Here is an 8,330-nt window from a genome sequence, read left to right on the forward strand (position 1 = left end):
TCTCTCCTAAGTCCAGATAGGAACTTTGAGGAGGAACATACTAAACTTGGACCTAATACAAAACAGTCCAAGTTTTATGTTAACTAACATACGATGGATAGTTCAGCTTGATAACAAAATTGACCAATGACAGAAAAACTTCAACTTTTCTCTCTGAACTAAAACCGACATAAAAGAACGCCAATAACCCCTAAACACAAGATATCCAAAAACGTGAAACACTAAGAGAAAAAAAAATAAGACTAGCAAACTAAACTTCTGAAGAAAACGATGACGAAAATATGTCTTCGTGTTAGCTCTGCTTTTTAACAAGTACTAGTAAGCCCTGCAAGCGCAAGGCCTCAAAAAATTGGGTAAACACTCAGAATTGTTCCTCTCCACGGAAATCTTTAGTAAAAGGCGAAAGATTTATACGATCTGAAGAGAAACCAGAGTATACTCCAGAGCCTGTTCACACAGTTCTCGGGTAACTGTAACTCCTAGAACAGCAATGGTAGTTATTTATCCAAAAGATCTAGTGGCTTCTAACGCTATCTCAGTCAATCTTGTGAAGGCGATCTCATTTTTACGAAGAAGAAAAAGTTGAAAGAAAAAAAAAAATCTAGCCGTTTTAAAATAAGAGATGCCCCGGGTGCAGTGCATTGTGGGTATGTAAATGAGTTTAGTCACCAGTCTCCAGTTTCCGGAAATTCTTTTAGTTCTTTTACCTGCTAAGCCTACAGCCACCACCAGGGGGAAGCCAGATTGTCAAGAAAATAGGCTCCAGGTTTAGCCAGAAAGTCAGTCTCTGTCTGTCTCTCTCTCTCTCTCTCTCTCTCTGTCTCTTTTCATTTTGTTTTAGAATTGGCACGCCAAGGTAGAATTTCTCTTGAATTAAAATTAAAATTGAGGGGCTCCTGGGTGGTTGAGTCGGTTGAGCGTCCGACTTCGGCTCAGGTCATGATCTCGCGGTGTGTGAGTTCGAGCCCCACATCCGGCTCTGTGCTGACAGCTCAGAGCCTGGAGCCTGTTTCAGATTCTGTGTCTCCCTCTCTCTCTGACCCTCCCCCACTCATGCTCTGTCTCTCTCTCTCTCTCTCTCTCTTTCTGCCAAAAATAAATATTTTTAAAAAAAATTTTTTTAAATTAAAATTGAATTTTTTTAAGTCTTGAAAAGGAGTGTCTTCAATACATTCATTGAATAAAAATGTATTAAACATTGTGTCAAACCCTGTTCTGGGCCTTAGGAGACAAGTATGTGTGGTGAGTACTGATAACAGAATGTTCAGTGACACAGGGGCGGATCATAAAAGGATTCATCAAAGTAGGGTGGTGAGGGCATTCTAGGCAGTACCATAAGCTCTAAGAGCCTGGAAAGGGCAAGTGGCTAAGTAGCCAGGGCCAGATTTTGATGGGTCTTCAATGCCAAGCTAAGAGCTTGGACTTACCTTTGAGGGCAACAGGAGCAACTTAAACTCTTTAAAAGAGAATAGGATCAGATGAGTGTTTGAAGGAGCATCAGCATCACCTGGTGTTATTGGTGTTTATTAGTTGAATCGTGCCTCCCCAAATTCATTTGTTGAAGTCTTAACCCCCAGTATCTCAGAATGTGACTTTATTTGGAAATAGGGTCATCCCAGGCATAATTAGTTAAGATGAGGCTTCCAGAACGGAGACAATAATTTCTGTTAAGATACCCAGTCTGTGGTGCTTTGTTATGGAACTCTAGAAACATCTGTGTCCCTATTAGAACCACAAAAGATCAGGCCCCCACCCCAGACCTACCAAGTCAGAAACTAGGAGTGGGACCCAGACGTCTGAGCTTAACAATCTAAGGATGATTTTGATGCAGGCTAAATTGAGAAACACGGGACAGCAGCTCTCTAAAGTTTGGAGATTATAGTGAGCAAGAAGTTGAGAGATAGGGTGCCTGGGTGGGTCAGTTGGTTAAGGGTCCAACTCTTGATTTCAGCTCAGGTCATGATCTCCAGGTTTATGGGTTTGAGCCCTGTATCGGGTTCTACACTGACAGTACAGAGCCTACTTGGGATTCTCTCTCTCTCCCTCTCTCACTCAAAATAAGTAAACTAAAAAATTAAATTTTAAAAAAGTTAAGAGCCAATTTAGGACGTTGAGCAGTAAAGCGGAGATAAATAAATGATGGCCCAGAGTACCCAAGGGATGAGCCTCCGGTGAGGAGAAGAAAATAACCGGGAGAGGACCCTGGAGAACAGTGGCCTAGAGGAGCGGAGCAGCTGGCGCAATTAGGAAGGTCAGCTGAAAACCAGGAGTGAGACAGCACAGAAACCAAGGGCAGGAAAGAAGTTTCAGGAAGGGAGTGGTCAGTTCTGTCCAGTGAGTGAGATGGGGGCTGCAAACTCCATGGGCTTCAACAGTCAGGGCACTTGCTGGTGACCTGGCCAGAGCTATTTCCAGGGAGTGGGGCACAGTGGCAGCAGGACTGCGGGGAGGTGGCGAGGGGCGGGGAGGTGGAGGTGGAGGATAAGGGCAGACCGGGCAGATGGTACAGGCAACTCTACTGAGAAGATTGACCCTGAAAAATTAAAGAGAGGCTGTTTCTGGAAGGGCGGCAGATCGAAGGCTAGCTCTCAGCCTCCCTCGGGAAGGTGAGCACCGTGTTGAACACATTTCCTCGCTGACGGGAAGGCGCCGGTACAGGGACAGGGTGCCTGTCCAGAAGACTGGAATTAAACAATGTGGGGAGGGGTGAGGATGGTGGTCCCCCTTAGGTGAGAGGAAGGACCCGGACCCCCGACTGTGTCACCCCAGCGGCAGGGGGGAGGAGGCATGCAGGTAAACACCACAATGACTAAGGTCCCTGGAGCCGAGCGCTCCCCAGCGCTTGTCCTCTGCTCTTGCTCTCCACCTTCTTCCACCTTTCGGCATCTGGTCCAGCCCCAACCTTCCACCGCTCAGCATCTCCCCTGGAGCGGCTGGGAAAATCAGACAACTGAGCCACAGCCCTGATGAAGGCCCCACTCCTACTTGCCAGGTCTCTTGGCTCGGTTTCCCCAAGCCCGAGGCCCCCCCCCCCCCCCCCCCCCCCCGATCTCTCTCAGGAGACAACCTCACAAAAGAACTCCCTGAGAAGGCAGAAGCCGTTTGCCTTCTCTCCGCCCCCCCACCCCAACCGAGCATCTCTCCCCTGGCATCAGCCCCTCCTCCCACCAAAGGCCCATCATCCTCCACCAGGGCTTGGGGCCCTCCTCCAACCCCACGAGGACTGCGGGACTTCCACAAACCCCTTAGCAGACAGACGTCTCTCCTCTCTCCCGGGTCCTCCGTGCAGATCCAGTAGGTTCCATTTTCTCTCAGCTGAAAAAGAAAGGGAGAAGGAGAGAGAGAGGGAGGTAGACCTACATCACCCTGCAACCGCATTCTCCTTTTGGAAGGTAGAACCACAACAAAACAAATTTATTCCGGGGCACCTGGGTGGCTCAGTCCGTTAAAAGTGCCCTACTCTCAGTTTCAGTTCGGGTCATGATCTCACAGTTTGGTGGGTTCGAGCCCCGCTGCATTGGGGCTCTGAGCTGCCGGTGTGGGGCCTGCTTGGGGCTCGCTTTCTCTCTCTCTCTCTCTCTCTCTCTCTCTCTCTCTCTCTCTGCCCCTCCTGTACTCACGCTGTCTCTGTCTCTCTTAAATACACTTAAAAAAACCTTTTTTTAATTTATCTTGTGTTTTGTTTCAGAAAAAAAAAATTTAATTTTTTTAAATGTATATTTATTTTTGAGACAGAGCGTGAGCAGTGAGGGGCAGAGAGGGGCGGGGGGGGGGGGGGGCGGAGATACAGAATCAGAAGCAGGCTCCAGGCTCTGGGCTCTGAGCTGTCAGCACAGAGCCCAACATGGGGCTCCAACTTAGGATCATGATCTGAGCCGAAATTAGACACTTTACCTACTAGCCACCCAGGCACCCCTAAAAAATTTGTTAAACAATGCACTGAAAATAATGTAAAAATATATATGTAATAAAATTGCATTGGAAGAGTAAAAAAACAGGTGCCTGGCTGGCTCAGTTGGAGGAGCATGAAACTCTTGTTCTTGGGGTGGTATATTCCAGCCCCACATTGGGTGTAGAGATTACTTAAACTTTTTTTTTCTTTAATTTTTTAAAAAAGTTCCTGCATGGGGTGCCTGGGTTGCTCAGTCGGTTGAGCGTCCGACTTTGGCTCAGGTCACGATCTCGCGGTCCTGAGTTCGGGCCCGCATCAGGCTCTGTGCTGACTGCTCAGAGCCTGGAGCCTGTTTCAGATTCTGTGTCTCCCTCTCTCTCTGACCCTCCCCCGTTCATGCTCTGTCTCTCTGTCTCAAAAATAAACGTTAAAAAATAAAAAATAAAAAAAGTTCCTGCAGCCACAAGAGAACATATGGGACTAGTTTCCATTGATTTTCACTTTAAAGAACTTCCACTATGGATGCATTTACATCAACTGGTACAATTTTGAATTAATTTTCACGCTAGACTTTTTAAGTTTGTTTATTTAGAAAGAGAGAGAGCACAAGTGTGGGAGAGGCAGAGAGGGAGAACTCCAAGCAAGCTCCACAGGGTAAATGCAGAGCCAGATGTGGGGCTTGAACCCATGAACCCTGAGATCATGACCTGAGCAGGAACCAAGAGCCCACACTTAATGGACTGAGCCCCAGGCACCCCTTCACACTAGACTTTTTTAAATGACTCATGTAATTACCTAAATAATGCTTCACAAATCTTGAAATTGATTCAAACATCAAGTTTTTACTAGGTGAAATAATTTCTACAGTAAAACAGAGTTCTTAGTTTTCTCCTTGTCTCTACTTCCTCATTTCTCATTTTTATTTTAAAAATTTATCATGGGGGTGTGCCTGGATGGCTCAGTTGGTTAAGCCTCAGACTCCTGATTTTGGTTCAGGACATTATCTCATGGTTCATGAGTTCAAGCCCGGCTTCCAGCTCTGCATTGACAGTATGGAGCCTGCTTGGGATTCTCTCTCTCTCTCTCTCTCTCTCTCTCTCTCTCTCTCTCTCTCTCTCCTCTCTCTCTGCCCCTCCCCCCACTCACAGGGGCTCATGTGCACACATGCATGTGTACACACTCTAAATAAGTGAATAAATAAATAATTTAAAAAGTTTGTCTTAGGGGCGCCTAGGTGGCTCAGTCAGTTAAGAGTCCGACTTCGGCTCAGGTCATGATCTCACGGATTCATGGGTTTGAGCCCCATGTTGGGCTCTATGCTGACAGCTCGGAGCCTGGAGCCTGCTTCTGATTCTATGTCTCCCTCTCTCTCTGCCTGTCCCCGGCTCATGCTCTATCTCTCAAAAATAAATAAAGGTAAAAAAAAAAATTTCTTTTTAAGTTTGTCTTAAATTATTTCTAACTCCACGGAAAAGTATAGAAGACAAAAAAAAACACACACTTGATACTCCCAATTTAATAGATAAAACATTTCTTCATATGTGCTTTAGATATGCTTGAAAAAGGAAAACCTTAATTTCTTTCCTCCATGTTGGAGCCCGTGAAGGCCTGCTGTGGACAGGACTTCTAAAATGACAACTATGTCTGGAAGGCTGTGGGCCAGGGCCATTTTTTGCTGGCGATAAGTAGGGTCTCTGGAACTGAGTGAGCACACAGCTCTTCTGAAAATCAAAAGCATTTATGCTAGAGACAAATTTAAATTCTATCTGGGCAAGATTATGTGTACAAAGCAAAGAAGGACACAGTGACTCCTGGTGGCAAACAAAACAAAATCTGAATAATCTAGGGAAAGGATAATTTGCGCCTGTGGAAACAGTGGCATAGTTCATGCCAAATTCCAAAGCAATATTCCTGCTATGGCCATTGGACACAGAATCCAGGTGATGCTTTACTCGTTAAGGATTTAAACTTATTGAGAAGTGGGGTGCCTAGGTGGCTCAGTCAGTTGGTCGTCCGTCTTCAGCTCAGGTCATGATCTCATGGTCCGTGAGTTCAAGCTCTGCATCGGGCTCTGTGCTGACAGAGCCTGCAGCCTGCTCCAGATTCTGTCTCCCTCTCTCTCTGCCCCTCCCCATCTCACACTCTGTCTCTCTCTCACTCTCAAAAATAAATAAACACTTAAAAAAATGGGGGTGGGGGGGACCTGGGTGGCTCAGTCGGTTAAGCAGCCGACTTTGGCTCAGGTCATGATCTCACAGTTCATGAGTTCGAGCCACGCATCGGGCTCTGTGCTGACAGCTCAGAGCCTGGAACCTGCTTCGGATTCTGTCTCCCTCGCTCTCTGCCCCTCCCCCACTCACACTCTGTCCTCTCTCTCTCTCTCAAAAATAAACATTAAAAAAAAATTTTTTTTAACTTATTGACAAGTAAAGTGTGGATCTGTTCTCTTGTATTTAAAAAGGGCAAGAGGAGGGGTGCCTGGGTGGCTCAGTGGATTAAAAGTCCCACTTCGGCTCAGATCATCTCAAGGTTCATGGGTTCAAGCTCTGTGTAGGGCTCTGTGCTGACAGCTTGGAGCCTGGAGCCTGCTTCAGATTCTGTGTCTCCCTCTGTCTCTGCCCTTCCCCTGCTCATGCTCTGTCTCTCTCTGAAAAATAAATACACATTTTTAAAAATGTTTATAAAAGGGGAGGCTGGGGGAGGGCTTACATATAACAACTTATCTCTGAATGAATAAATTTCTTTTTTAAATCTCTTTTTCACAGATTTCTGCCTTTTTCCTCCATCTCTTATTTCTTTGAATCTCAACTTTGCAGCTCTTTCCCAAATTATTGAACAAAGTATTTGTTAGGAATGTTTTCAGCTGCAGGTTAAAGAATGTGAATAAAGATGGCTTAAACAAACAAGTGGGCTTTGTTTTGTTTTGTATTTACACAAGGAGTCTTGGTGTAGGTGGTGGCTGGCTTTGATTCAACAGCTCAGCCATCAGGAACATGGGTTTGGGCTCTTCTCTCTTTCCTACCTGGCTGCCCTGTGTTGGATTTTTGATCTCATGACTGTCAAACTACTTCACGATCACAAGGCAGCTGTCACAACTCCAGACAGAGTATCATGTCAAAGGCAAGAAAAAGAGGGATGAGATGTTACAAGCAAAGCATCCTTCATGTCATCTCATTCCTTTCTATTAGAAAACAACATTTCCTGCCCAGAAGCCCCCAGAACATTCCTGCTTATATCTCACTGGCCAGGACCGTGTCACATGGCCAGTTCCAATTGCCTGGGAATCTAGGAAAGCAGGTATTTTCCAGGCTCTAATGTAGACATGAATAAGGAAGCTGGGAATAGCTGTTGGATTAGCCACCAAGAGTGTGTGTGTCACAAACAACTGGCTCATCTGTTTTCAGTCTTCCTTGTTTTCTTTAACCCTTCCTGATGCCTTTGGGGTGAATCCTCACCCTGATGTTGTTGCTCATTGTTTCATTTTGGCTATAACCATTCTGCTCTTCAATCCATGTATGGATTTCAGCTATTAAAGTTTTCATAACCAGTATTTCCATCTGATTCTTCCTGTTAGTTCCTGCCTTAGGTTAACAATATCCTCTCTTATCTTTTGAGGATATTTATTAAGCTTATTTTAAACTCAATCAGGTCTAGTAAGTCGGCCTCATCTATTATTAGTTTCTCAGTTTGTTTTTCTTTTATTGCAAATGTGTTCCCCTTTGAGTTCCTATTACTTTGGGTATGTCAGTGAACTTGGCAGGGGAAGGCCAACGTCCAGACGGTAGGATATGAAGAAGAAGGGGAGAAGTAATATTTCAGGTCCACTGGTCTAGCCCTAGCCAGGATGGAGTACTTGATAGGGCTGCTCGCTTCCCGCCTCATGCACAGTAATGAGGCAGGTAACGATTCACTCAGGGCCCTGGAGAGTGGGGGCACAGAGGGAAGGGCAGTGGAGAGCACAACTGAAAACTCTCCCTTGGCTGCACCCTCATCTCAAAGCACCTGACCCTCTTCCACTCTGGCTGCCAGTCACAATCTCTCCACAACTGGCCCCAACCACCCTCTGTCTCCTCATGGATGATTTCTCAGTTGTTGTTGCTATTGTTTTTAATGTTTTTATTTATTTATTTTTGAGGGGGGAGCAGAGGGGGGTGGACAGAGGATCCAAAGTGGGCTCTGTGCTGACAGCAGAGAGCCCAACGCAGGGCTGGAACTCATGATTGTGAGATCATGAACCGAGCCAAAGTTGGACACTTAACCAAGTGAGCCACCCAGGCACCCTGAATTTCTCAGTTTTTACCTTAGTTTCTCAAATACTCAACCCCTTTTCACTTCTGTATCTTCTTCTTCTTCTTTGTTGCTGTTAAATAGAAATTTTTGAGCAAACACAAGTTAAGTGCAAGGACACCATTTCCATCACCCAGCACCCATGATCATC

The 8,330-nt window shown here is 45.8% G+C and overlaps 1 non-coding gene across 1 annotated transcript; it reads right to left on the minus strand.

Moving 5' to 3' along the window:
* Positions 1 to 321: 321 nt before the first annotated feature.
* On the minus strand, positions 322 to 437 carry LOC113599723 (U5 spliceosomal RNA). Its single transcript, XR_003420623.1, has one exon. It is a non-coding gene; the product is annotated as a U5 spliceosomal RNA (small nuclear RNA).
* Between the last annotated feature and the right edge of the window lie 7,893 nt (positions 438 to 8,330).

Source organism: Acinonyx jubatus, chromosome C1 (assembly GCF_027475565.1).
Source record: "Acinonyx jubatus isolate Ajub_Pintada_27869175 chromosome C1, VMU_Ajub_asm_v1.0, whole genome shotgun sequence".
Taxonomy (NCBI): Eukaryota; Metazoa; Chordata; class Mammalia; order Carnivora; family Felidae; genus Acinonyx; species Acinonyx jubatus.